The sequence below is a fragment of the Entelurus aequoreus genome, linkage group LG04 (assembly GCF_033978785.1).
Source record: "Entelurus aequoreus isolate RoL-2023_Sb linkage group LG04, RoL_Eaeq_v1.1, whole genome shotgun sequence".
Lineage (NCBI taxonomy): Eukaryota > Metazoa > Chordata > Actinopteri > Syngnathiformes > Syngnathidae > Entelurus > Entelurus aequoreus.
The window spans coordinates 19,605,204-19,618,848 of NC_084734.1; the positions used below are offsets into that span (position 1 = coordinate 19,605,204).

General features: G+C 37.0%; 1 long non-coding RNA gene across 1 annotated transcript in view; it reads right to left on the bottom strand.

Annotated features, from left to right (window-relative positions):
* Window positions 1-4,288: 4,288 nt before the first annotated feature.
* Window positions 4,289-13,645, bottom strand: part of LOC133648368 (uncharacterized) — a 326,771-nt gene continuing 317,414 nt past the window's right edge. The window contains exon 5 of the long non-coding RNA XR_009825865.1: window positions 4,289-4,717. This is a non-coding gene — a long non-coding RNA (uncharacterized LOC133648368). The remainder of the gene's footprint in view (window positions 4,718-13,645) is intronic.

The window sequence follows — 13,645 nt, forward strand, 5'->3', positions numbered from 1 at the left end:
TGATGACTGTATTATGATGATAGTATATATCTGTATCATGACTTGATTTAAGTGGACCCGGACTTTAACAAGTTGAAAAACTTATTGGGGTGTTACCATTTAGTGGTCAATTGTACGGAATATGTACTTCACTGTGCAACCTACTAATAAAAGTCTCAGTCAATCACGTAGTGATACAAGAACCAGGAAGATAAAGTAAGATCTGTCATCTCTGATTTAAAGTTGAAACAAGTTGTAAAGAAAATAGCTCCTTCTTACCTCGCTTGCTGCTTCCATCCTGCTTGTAAACTTCTGACTGTTGCAGTCTATTTATTGGATGTTTTAGATGTGATTGTGATTGACTGATTGTTTTCACCTGCTCAGGTGAGCCACTTCCGCCACGTGTCTTAAAATGACAGCAATAGCCTGGAGGGGAACGTGCGCCCTCCTGTGGACTTCTGCCGCAATTGCACACATAAAGAAAGGCATTATTTGCAAGTGTGCCTTATTTAGCGTCCCAGACTTCGCAGTCTGAGTGTCCCTTATTTAGAGGAGCAGACATGTGAAGAAACACCTCTGGCTATTGCCCAAGTGTCTTTTAATGACAGCAATAGACTCTGGAGGGGAACGTACGCCCTATCCTGTAAATAATGTCAATAATTCAATGTGATTATCTTGTGTGATGACTGTATTATGATGATAGTATATATGATAGTATATATCTGTATCATGAATCAATTTAAGTGGACCCCGACTTAAACAAGTTGAAAAACTATTGGGGTGTTACCATTTAGTGGTCAATTGTACGGAATATGTACTTCACTGTGCAACCTACTAATAAAAGTCTCAATCAATCAAAATCCTTTTCAGATAGGATTTGTAAAAAAAAAAACACTCTTGCAGAGCCAAAACTAGACTTCAACTTAGGAGTCAAATATCTTAGTGCCATCTTGCAAAAAAATCGATTTTTCTTCAATTCAACACGATTGTCGATTCAAAAAGGATTTTTTCCCGATTCAAAAGGATTGTCTATTCATGGAATACATAGATTTCAGCAGGATTGAAAAGGATTGTCCATTCATGGAATACATAGATTTCAGCAGGATCTACCCCAGTCTGCTGACATGCAAGCAGAGTAGTAGATTTTTGTAAAAAGCTTTTATATTTGTAAAGGACAATGTTTTATCAACTGATTGCATTAATGTAAATTTGTTTGAACTATTAAATGAACCAAAAATATGACTTATTTTATCTTTGTGAAAATATTGGACACAGTGTGACACTATTGTTCTTTTTTTATAATTTTTTATAAATGTCCAATGATAATGTCAATGAGGGATTTGTAATCACTGCTATGTTGAAATTGTAACTAATATTGATACTGTTGTTGATAATATTCATTTTTGTTTCACTACTTTTGGTTTGTTCTGTGTGGTGTTTGTGTCTCCTCTCAATTGCTCTGTTTATTGCAGTTCTGAGTGTTGCTGGGTCGGGTTTGCTTTTGGAATTGGATTGCATCGTTATGGTATTGCTGTGTATTGTTTTGTTGGATTGATTAATTAAAAAATAATTCTAAATTTGTTATTACCCATACTTACCATGAGTTAATTAACCAGCTACCACTTGATTCTGTGTGGGGGAGGTGATACAACCCCACATAATGCCCTTCCCCACCCTTGCTTACTTCGGCTTGGCAAGCCTATCAGACCTGGTAATAAAAAGAACAAGAATGGCTGAATGGTTAAACAGCTAGCTTACAATCAAAGGGTTCTGGGTTCAATCCCAGTCTGGTCACTCTACAACTACTAAATATCCACTCAGAGAAATTAATCTTTTAAATGAAAGTTTACTGAGACAGTTCTCAATTATATATGTCATTGGGGCCCGGAAATCAGGCAACAAAAAGAGCAAGGATGGCTGAATGGTTAAACAGCTATCTTACAATCAAAGGGTTCTGGGTTCAATCCCAGTCAGGTCACTCTACAACTACTAAATATCCACTCGGAGCAAGTAGTCTTTTAAATGACAGTTCTCAATTATATATGTCATTGGGGCCCGGAAATCTGGCAATTGTATGGCCGAGGATAGCTGAATGGTTAAACATCTAGCTCCCAACAAAGGGTAATTAATTGAGATAATTGCGATAATTAATTATCTCAATTAAGATAATTAATTATCTCAATTAAAATTATCTCAATTAATTATGTCAATCGCAATTATCTCAATTGCATGACAGACATGCTTTTATTAATCTCATTTTTTTATTATTCAATTATTATTTTTTTATTGTATCAATTGCAGTTTTTTTATTTTTTTATTATCTCAACTGCAATTAGTCAGACCAGGAGAGCTGATTGGTCAACACTCACAATGAATTAATTATCTATCTTTCTATTCCCGCCCATCCCAGCCAACTTTAGCCTCGGCAAGGAGGAGGAGCTAACCCCCGAGGTTACCTTTGACTTTTGGACTATAGACTATTTGTTATTATTATTACTCATACTTACCTTTTTAACTATAAGTTAATTAACCAGCTACCTACCACTTGAATTTACTCTGTGTGGGGGAGGTGATACACCCCCACATAACGCTACTCCCCTCCCTTGCTTGGACCTTGGACTGGGATTGAACCCACGAACCCTTTGTTGGGAGCTAGATGTTTAACCATTCAGCTATCCTCGGCCATACAATTGTCAGATTTCCGGGCCCCAATGACATATATAATTGAGAACTGTCTCAGTAAACTTTCATTTAAAAGACTAATTGCTCCGAGTGGATATTTAGTAGTTGTAGAGTGACCTGACTGGGATTGAACCCAGAACCCTTTGATTGTAAGCTAGCTGTTTAACCATACAGCCATCCTTGCTCTTTTTGTTGCCTGATTTCCGGGCCCCAATGACATATATAATTGAGAACTGTCTCAGTAAACTTTCATTTAAAAGATTAATTGCTCTGACTCAATATTTAGTAATTGTAGAGTGACCAGACTGGGATTGAACCCAGAACCCTTTGATTGTAAGCTAGCTGTTTAACCATTCAGCCATTCTTGTTCTTATTATTACCAGATTCCCGGGCCCCAATGACATATATATTTGAGAACCTGTCTCACAAAATCACAATGATAGTGAAACAAAACACTAACTCCCTACTGGGATTTGAACCCAGTACCCATTGCTTGGTGGCCAACAGTGTTAACCACTCAGCTATCCCAGGTCTTGCAGAGCTAGATTCCAGGCCCTAATGACAAATATAATCAAGGACCCGTCTTAGTGAACTACGATGGAGGTGAACCAAAACTTTGGAGCTTTGTTAAGTTACTGATCAAGCAAATAGTCAATCATGACATTGCTGGTTTTACTGCTGTTGGGCAGCACACACACACAGAGTACTTACAAGCAGACACAGTGTGTAGACAGAAAAGGGAGAATGGACGCATTTTGGTGTAAAAAGTAAAGATAAAGGTGAAGTTATAACACTGAAACACCCTCAGGAAGAGCTGCTTTAAGACATGGCTAACTAGCTCGCAGCTAACACACATCCACAGTGTTTCAGCTACTTCTAAATCACTAATCCTGGCCTCCATGGCGACAAATAAAGTACGTTTTTTACAAGTAGCATTATCACTGGAGGATGAGGAATACCTAAACATGCTTCACTACACACCGTAGGAGGATACAATATCTCACCGCCATCACAATGTAAACAAACGCCATGGGTGGATCTACACCTGACATCTACTGTAATGATACCAAGTACAAGAGCGTATCTAGTCGATACTACTATGATTACATCGATATTTTTTATCGTCACAAAATCTTTTTTCCTTTTTTTTGTAAATGTATATTATGTTTATAAAGTCAGTAAATACGTCCCTGGACACATGAGGACTTTGAAAATGACCAATGTATGATCCTGTAACTACTTGGTATCAGATCGATACCTAAATGTGTGGTATCATCCAAAACTAATGTAAAGTATCAAAGAAGAGAAGAATAAGTGATTATTACATTTGAACAAAAGTGTAGATAGAAAATGTTGAAACAGAAAATAAGCAGATTTTAACAGCAAATGAACAAGTAGATTAATAATCAATTTGTTACAGTTTGTCCCTCATGTGTACAAAATAATAGGTAGATAAATGACACAATATGTTAATGCATACGTCAGCAGACTAATTAGGAGTCTTTGTTTGTTTACTTACTACTAAAAGACAAGTTGTCTAGTATGTTCACTTTTTTATTTGAGGACTAAATGACAATAATAAACATATGTTTCATGTACACTAAGATGTTTTGTTCAAATAAAGCTAATAATGCAATTTTTTGTGGTACCCTTTTTTTTAGAAAAGTATCAAAATACATTTTGGTACCGGTACTGTTACGTAAGACGAAGGGGGAAGGAGACGGTACGACAGCAGGAGGTCTAGCTCAACGGGTTTTATTTGAGCTTGATGATTACGTAGGGTGTGTATGCTACTATGTGTGTGGATGCAGGGCTATGTGTAGAAGTTAACCAAATATAAGTTACCAGAGGTTATTGTAAGTGTGTGTTGGTTGTTGCAGCAAAGAAGTCCAGAGGGGCGAAGCAAAAGAGGTTCGTGATCCGAGCGAGGTCCGTGGGGGCAGGAGAGAGGCGTCCAGAAGTCCAGGTCCGAGTGCGGGGGTCGAGGAAGGCAGTCAGAGTCCAGGGGGAAGATCGGCAGGTGAGGCGCACGGCTCACTGCGGAGACACGGAGGTACTGTGGGAACAGGAGATGCCATTTTTAGGTTTTGTAGGGACTCCTGATGACGTTTTGAGACATCTCCTACAACTACAGCACTAGAATTGTGCTGCTGAAGCAAGTCCGTTTTTTTGAATTTTTACGACAGGTTCCCCCTTACGACATTTTAGCAAAAAATGTTTCACGTAAAAAATGCATTTTCTTACATTTTCTTACATTTACGGGTTTAGTCGGGACTCCTGATGACGTTTTGAGACATCTCCTACAACTACAGCACCAGAATTGTGCTGCTGAAACAAGACCGTTTTTAAAAATTTTTTTTGTAAAAAAAAAGTTTTCCAAAAAAAAGCATTTTATGCCATTTTTAGGTTTTGTCGGGACTCCTGATGACGTTTTGAGACATCTCCTACAACTACAGCACCAGAATTGTGCTGCTGAAACAAGACCGTTTTTAAAAATTTTTTTTGTAAAAAAAAAGTTTTCCAAAAAAAAGCATTTTATGCCATTTTTAGGTTTTGTCGGGACTCCTGATGACGTTTTGAGACATCTCCTACAACTACAGCACCAGAATTGTGCTGCTGAAGCAAGTCTGTTTTTTGAATTTTTTTTTGTGAAAAAAAGTTTTCAAAAAAAAAGCATTTCATGCCATTTTTAGGTTTTGTAGGGACTCCTGATGACGTTTTGAGACATCTCCTACAACTACAGCACCAGAATTGCGCTGCTGAAGCAAGTCCGTTTTTTGGAATTTTTACGACAGGGTCCCCCCTTACGACATTTTAGCAAAAAATGTTTTGCGTAGAAAATGCATTTTCTTACATTTACGGGTTTAGTCGTGACTCCTGATGACGTTTTGAGACATCTCCTACAACTACAGCACCAGAATTGTGCTGCTGAAGCAATTCCGTTTTTTGGAGTTTTTACGACAGAGTGACGTTTTAGCAAAAAATGTTTTTCGTAAAATATGCATTTTTTTTACATTTTCTTACATTTACGGGTTTAGTCGGGACTCCTGATGACGTTTTGAGACATCTCCTACAACTACAGCACCAGAATTGTGCTGCTGAAGCAAGTCCGTTTTTTTGAATTTTTACGACAGGGTCCCCCCTTACGACATTTTAGCAAAAAATGTTTTGCGTAAAAAATGCATTTTCTTACATTTTCTTACATTTACGGGTTTAGTCGGGACTCCTGATGACGTTTTGAGACATCTCCTACAACTACAGCACCAGAATTGTGCTGCTGAAACAAGACCGTTTTTTAAATTTTTTTTTGTAAAAAAAAAGTTTTCCCAAAAAAAGCATTTTATGCCATTTTTAGGTTTTGTAGGGACACCTGATGACGTTTTGAGACATCTCCTACAACTACAGCACCAGAATTGTGCTGCTGAAGCAAGTCCGTTTTTTGGAGTTTTTACGACAGGGTCCCCCCTTACGACATTTTAGCAAAAAATGTTTTTCGTAAAATATGCATTTTCTTACATTTACGGGTTTAGTCGGGACTCCTGATGACGTTTTGAGACATCTCCTACAACAACAGCACCAGAATTGTGCTGCTGAAGCAAGTCCGTTTTTTGGAATTTTTACGACAGGGTCCCCCCTTACGACATTTTAGCAAAAAATGTTTCGCGTAAAAAATGCATTTTCTTACATTTTCTTACATTTACGGGTTTAGTCGGGACTCCTGATGACGTTTTGAGACATCTCCTACAACTACAGCACCAGAATTGTGCTGCTGAAACAAGACCGTTTTTTAAATTTTTTTTTGTAAAAAAAAAGTTTTCCCAAAAAAAGCATTTTATGCCATTTTTAGGTTTTGTCGGGACTCCTGATGACGTTTTAAGACATCTCCTACAACTACAGCACCAGAGTTGTGCTGCTGAAGCAAGTCCGTTTTTTGGAATTTTTACGACAGGGTCCCCCCTTACGACATTTTAGCAAAAAATGTTTTTCGTAAAATATGCATTTTCTTACATTTTCTTACATTTACGGGTTTAGTTGGGACTCCTGATGACGTTTTGAGACATCTCCTACAACTACAGCACCAAAATTGTGCTGCTGAAACAAGACCGTTTTCTAAAAATTTTTTTGTAAAAAAAAAGTTTTCCTAAAAAAAGCATTTTATGCCATTTTTAGGTTTTGTAGGGACTCCTGATGACGTTTTAAGACATCTCCTACAACTACAGCACCAGAATTGTGCTGCTGAAGCAAGTCCGTTTTTTTTATTTTTTTTACGACATTTTTCAAAATATTTTTTTTCCGTAAAATATGCATTTTCTTCTAATTTCTTCCATTTTCGGGTTTAGTCGGGACTCCTGATGACGTTTTGAGACATCTCCTACAACTACAGCAACAGAATTGTGCTGCTGAAGCAAGTCCGTTTTTGGAATTTTTACGACAGGGTCCCCCCTTAGGACATTTTAGCAAAAAATGTTTTTCTTAAAAAAATGCATTTTCTTACATTTTCTTACATTTACGGGTTTAGTTGGGACTCCTGATGACGTTTTGAGACATCTCCTACAACTACAGCACCAGAATTGTGCTGCTGAAACAAGACCGTTTTTTAAATTTTTTTTTGTAAAAATTTTTTTTTCCCAAAAAAAGCATTTTATGCCATTTTTAGGTTTTGTAGGGACTCCTGATGACGTTTTAAGACATCTCCTACAACTACAGCACCAGAATTGTGCTGCTGAAGCAAGTCCATTTTTTGGAATTTTTAAGACAGGGTCCCCCCTTACGACATTTTAGCAAAAAATGTTTTTCTTAAAAAATGCATTTTCTTCCATTTACGGGTTTAGTCGGGACTCCTGATGACGTTTTGAGACATCTCCTACAACTACAGCACCAGAATTGTGCTGCTGAAGCAAGTCCGTTTTTTTGAATTTTTTTTACGACATTTTGCAAAATATTTTTTTTACGACATTTTGCAAAATATTTTTTTTCCGTAAAATATGCATTTTCTTCTAATTTCTTCCATTTTCGGGTTTAGTCGGGACTCCTGATGACGTTTTGAGACATCTCCTACAACTACAGCACCAGAATTGTGCTGCTGAAGCAAGTCCGTTTTTTGGAATTTTTACGACAGGGTCCCCCCTTACGACATTTTAGCAAAAAATGTTTTTCTTAAAAAATGCATTTTCTTACATTTTCTTACATTTACGGGTTTAGTCGGGACTCCTGATGACGTTTTGAGACATCTCCTACAACTACAGCACCAGAATTGTGCTGCTCAAACAAGTCCGTTTTTTGAATTTTTTTTTGTAAAATTTTTTTTTTCCCAAAAAAAGCATTTTATGCCATTTTTAGGTTTTGTAGGGACTCCTGATGACGTTTTAAGACATCTCCTACAACTACAGCACCAGAATTGTACTGCTGAAGCAAGTCCGTTTTTTGGCATTTTTACGACAGGGTCCCCCCTTACGACATTTTAGCAAAAAATGTTTTTCTTAAAAAATGCATTTTCTTACGTTTTCTTACATTTACGGGTTTAGTCGGGACTCCTGATGACGTTTTGAGACATCTCCTACAACTACAGCACCAGAATTGTGCTGCTGAAGCAAGTCCGTTTTTTGGAATTTTTACGACAGGGTCCCCCCTTACGACATTTTAGCAAAAAATGTTTTTCGTAAAAAATGCATTTTCTTACATTTTCTTACATTTACGGGTTAAGTCGGGACTCCTCATGACGTTTTGAGACATCTCCTACAACTACAGCACCAGAATTGTGCTGCTCAAACAAGTCCGTTTTTGGAATTTTTTTTTGTAAAAAAAAAGTTTTCCCAAAAAAAGCATTTTATGCCATTTTTAGGTTTTGTAGGGACTCCTGATGACGTTTTAAGACATCTCCTACAACTACAGCACCAGAATTGTACTGCTGAAGCAAGTCCGTTTTTTGGCATTTTTTTATGACAGGGTCCCCCCTTACAACATTTTAGCAAAAAATGTTTTTCTTAAAAAATGCATTTTCTTACATTTACGGGTTTAGTCGGGACTCCTGATGACGTTTTGAGACATCTCCTACAACTACAGCACCAGAATTGTGCTGCTGAAGCAAGTCCGTTTTTTTGAATTTTTTTTACGACATTTTGCAAAATATTTTTTTCCGTAAAATATGCATTTTCTTCTAATTTCTTCCATTTTCGGGTTTAGTCGGGACTCCTGATGACGTTTTGAGACATCTCCTACAACTACAGCACCAGAATTGTGCTGCTGAAGCAAGTCTGTTTTTTGAAATTTTTTTTGTAAAAAAAAAGTTTTCCCAAAAAAAGAATTTTATGCCATTTTTAGGTTTTGTAGGGACTCCTGATGACGTTTTGAGACATCTACTACAACTACAGCACCAGAATTGTACTGCTGAAGCAAGTCCGTTTTTTGGCATTTTTACGACAGGGTCCCCCCTTACGACATTTTAGCAAAAAATTTTTTTCTTAAAAAATGCATTTTCTTACATTTTCTTACATTTACGGGTTTAGTCGGGACTCCTGGTGACGTTTTGAGACATCTCCTACAACTACAGCACCAGAATTGTGCTGCTGAAGCAAGTCCGTTTTTTGGAATTTTTTTTTGTAAAAAAAAAGTTTTCCCAAAAAAAGCATTTTATGCCATTTTTAGGTTTTGTAGGGACTCCTGATGACACTTTGAGACATCTCCTACAACTACAGCACCAGAATTGTACTGCTGAAGCAAGTCCGTTTTTTGGCATTTTTACGACAGGCTCCCCCCTTACGACATTTTAGCAAAAAATGTTTTTCGTAAAAAATGCATTTTCATACATTTTCTTACATTTATGGGTTTAGTCGGGACTCCTGATGACGTTTTGAGACATCTCCTACAACTACAGCACCAGAATTGTGCTGCTGAAGCAAGTCCGTTTTTTTGGAATTTTTTTTTGTAAAAAAAAAGTTTTCCCAAAAAAAGCATTTTATGCCATTTTTAGGTTTTGTAGGGACTCCTGATGACGTTTTAAGACATCTCCTACAACTACAGCACCAGAATTGTACTGCTGAAGCAAGTCCGTTTTTTGGCATTTTTTTTATGACAGGGTCCCCCCTTACGACATTTTAGCAAAAAATGTTTTTCTTAAAAAATGCATTTTCTTCCATTTACGGGTTTAGTCGGGACTCCTGATGACGTTTTGAGACATCTCCTACAACTACAGCACCAGAATTGTGCTGCTGAAGCAAGTCCGTTTTTTTGAATTTTTTTTACGACATTTTGCAAAATATTTTTTTTACGACATTTTGCAAAATATTTTTTTTCCGTAAAATATGCATTTTCTTCTAATTTCTTCCATTTTCGGGTTTAGTCGGGACTCCTGATGACGTTTTGAGACATCTCCTACAACTACAGCACCAGAATTGTGCTGCTGAAGCAAGTCCGTTTTTTGGAATTTTTACGACAGGGTCCCCCCTTACGACATTTTAGCAAAAAATGTTTTTCTTAAAAAATGCATTTTCTTACATTTTCTTACATTTACGGGTTTAGTCGGGACTCCTGATGACGTTTTGAGACATCTCCTACAACTACAGCACCAGAATTGTGCTGCTCAAACAAGTCCGTTTTTTGAATTTTTTTTTGTAAAAATTTTTTTTTCCCAAAAAAAGCATTTTATGCCATTTTTAGGTTTTGTAGGGACTCCTGATGACGTTTTAAGACATCTCCTACAACTACAGCACCAGAATTGTACTGCTGAAGCAAGTCCGTTTTTTGGCATTTTTACGACAGGGTCCCCCCTTACGACATTTTAGCAAAAAATGTTTTTCTTAAAAAATGCATTTTCTTACGTTTTCTTACATTTACGGGTTTAGTCGGGACTCCTGATGACGTTTTGAGACATCTCCTACAACTACAGCACCAGAATTGTGCTGCTGAAGCAAGTCCGTTTTTTGGAATTTTTACGACAGGGTCCCCCCTTACGACATTTTAGCAAAAAATGTTTTTCGTAAAAAATGCATTTTCTTACATTTTCTTACATTTACGGGTTAAGTCGGGACTCCTCATGACGTTTTGAGACATCTCCTACAACTACAGCACCAGAATTGTGCTGCTCAAACAAGTCCGTTTTTGGAATTTTTTTTTGTAAAAAAAAAGTTTTCCCAAAAAAAGCATTTTATGCCATTTTTAGGTTTTGTAGGGACTCCTGATGACGTTTTAAGACATCTCCTACAACTACAGCACCAGAATTGTACTGCTGAAGCAAGTCCGTTTTTTGGCATTTTTTTATGACAGGGTCCCCCCTTACAACATTTTAGCAAAAAAAGTTTTTCTTAAAAAATGCATTTTCTTACATTTACGGGTTTAGTCGGGACTCCTGATGACGTTTTGAGACATCTCCTACAACTACAGCACCAGAATTGTGCTGCTGAAGCAAGTCCGTTTTTTTGAATTTTTTTTACGACATTTTGCAAAATATTTTTTTCCGTAAAATATGCATTTTCTTCTAATTTCTTCCATTTTCGGGTTTAGTCGGGACTCCTGATGACGTTTTGAGACATCTCCTACAACTACAGCACCAGAATTGTGCTGCTGAAGCAAGTCCATTTTTTGGAATTTTTACGACAGGGTCCCCCCTTACGACATTTTAGCAAAAAATGTTTTTCTTAAAAAATGCATTTTCTTACATTTTCTTACATTTACGGGTTTAGTCGGGACTCCTGATGACGTTTTGAGACATCTCCTACAACTACAGCACCAGAATTGTGCTGCTGAAGCAAGTCTGTTTTTTGAAAATTTTTTTGTAAAAAAAAAGTTTTCCCAAAAAAAGAATTTTATGCCATTTTTAGGTTTTGTAGGGACTCCTGATGACGTTTTGAGACATCTACTACAACTACAGCACCAGAATTGTACTGCTGAAGCAAGTCCGTTTTTTGGCATTTTTACGACAGGGTCTCCCCCCTTACGACATTTTAGCAAAAAAAATTTTTCTTAAAAAATGCATTTTCTTACATTTTCTTACATTTACGGGTTTAGTCGGGACTCCTGATGACGTTTTGAGACATCTCCTACAACTACAGCACCAGAATTGTGCTGCTGAAGCAAGTCCGTTTTTTGGAATTTTTTTTTGTAAAAAAAGTTTTCCCAAAAAAAGCATTTTATGCCATTTTTAGGTTTTGTAGGGACTCCTGATGACGTTTTGAGACATCTCCTACAACTACAGCACCAGAATTGTACTGCTGAAGCAAGTCCGTTTTTTGGCATTTTTACGACAGGGTCCCCCCTTACGACATTTTAGCAAAAAATGTTTTTCGTAAAAAATGCATTTTCATACATTTTCTTACATTTACGGGTTTAGTCGGGACTCCTGATGACGTTTTGAGACATCTCCTACAACTACAGCACCAGAATTGTGCTGCTGAAGCAAGTCCGTTTTTTTGGAATTTTTTTTTGTAAAAAAAAAGTTTTCCCAAAAAAAGTATTTTATGCCATTTTTAGGTTTTGTAGGGACTCCTGATGACGTTTTGAGACATCTCCTACAACTACAGCACCAGAATTGTGCTGCTGAAGGAAGTCCGTTTTTTGAAATTTTACGACAGGGTCCCCCCTTACGACATTTTAGCAAAAAATGTTTTTCTTAAAAAATTCATTTTCTTACATTTTCTTACATTTACGGGTTTAGTCGGGACTCCTGATGACGTTTTGAGACATCTCCTACAACTACAGCACCAGAATTGTGCTGCTCAAACAAGTCCGTTTTTTGAATTTTTTTTTGTAAAAAAAAAGTTTTCCCAAAAAAAGCATTTTATGCCATTTTTAGGTTTTGTAGGGACTCCTGATGACGTTTTAAGACATCTCCTACAACTACAGCACCAGAATTGTACTGCTGAAGCAAGTCCGTTTTTTGGCATTTTTTTATGACAGGGTCCCCCCTTACGACATTTTAGCAAAAAATGTTTTTCTTAAAAAATGCATTTTCTTACATTTACGGGTTTAGTCGGGACTCCTGATGACGTTTTGAGACATCTCCTACAACTACAGCACCAGAATTGTGCTGCTGAAGCAAGTCCGTTTTTAAAAAAATTTTTTACGACATTTTGCAAAATATTTTTTTTACGACATTTTGCAAAATATTTTTTTGCCGTAAAATATGCATTTTCTTCTAATTTCTTCCATTTTCGGGTTTAGTCGGGACTCCTGATGACGTTTTGAGACATCTCCTACAACTACAGCACCAGAATTGTGCTGCTGAAGCAAGTCCGTTTTTTGGAATTTTTACGACAGGGTCCCCCCTTACGACATTTTAGCAAAAAATGTTTTTCTTAAAAAATGCATTTTCTTACATTTACGGGTTTAGTCGGAACTCCTGATGACGTTTTGAGACACCTCCTACAACTACAGCACCAGAATTGTGCTGCTGAAGCAAGTCCGTTTTTTGGAATTTTTTTTTGTAAAAAAAAAGTTTTCCCAATAAAAGCATTTTATGCCATTTTTAGGTTTTGTAGGGACTCCTGATGACGTTTTGAGACATCTCCTACAACTACAGCACCAGAATTGTACTGCTGAAGCAAGTCCGTTTTTTGGCATTTTTACGACAGGGTCCCCCCTTACGACATTTTAGCAAAAAATGTTTTTCGTAAAAAATGCATTTTCTTACATTTTCTTACATTTACGGGTTTAGTCGGGACTCCTGATGACGTTTTGAGACATCTCCTACAACTACAGCACCAGAATTGTGCTGCTCAAACAAGTTCGTTTTTTGAATTTTTTTTTGTAAAAAAAAAGTTTTCCCAAAAAAAGCATTTTATGCCATTTTTAGGTTTTGTAGGGACTCCTGATGACGTTTTAAGACATCTCCTACAACTACAGCACCAGAATTGTACTGCTGAAACAAGTCCGTTTTTTGGCATTTTTTTATGACAGGGTCCCCCCTTACGACATTTTAGCAAAAAATGTTTTTCTTAAAAAATGCATTTTCTTACATTTACGGGTTTAGTCGGGACTCCTGATGACGTTT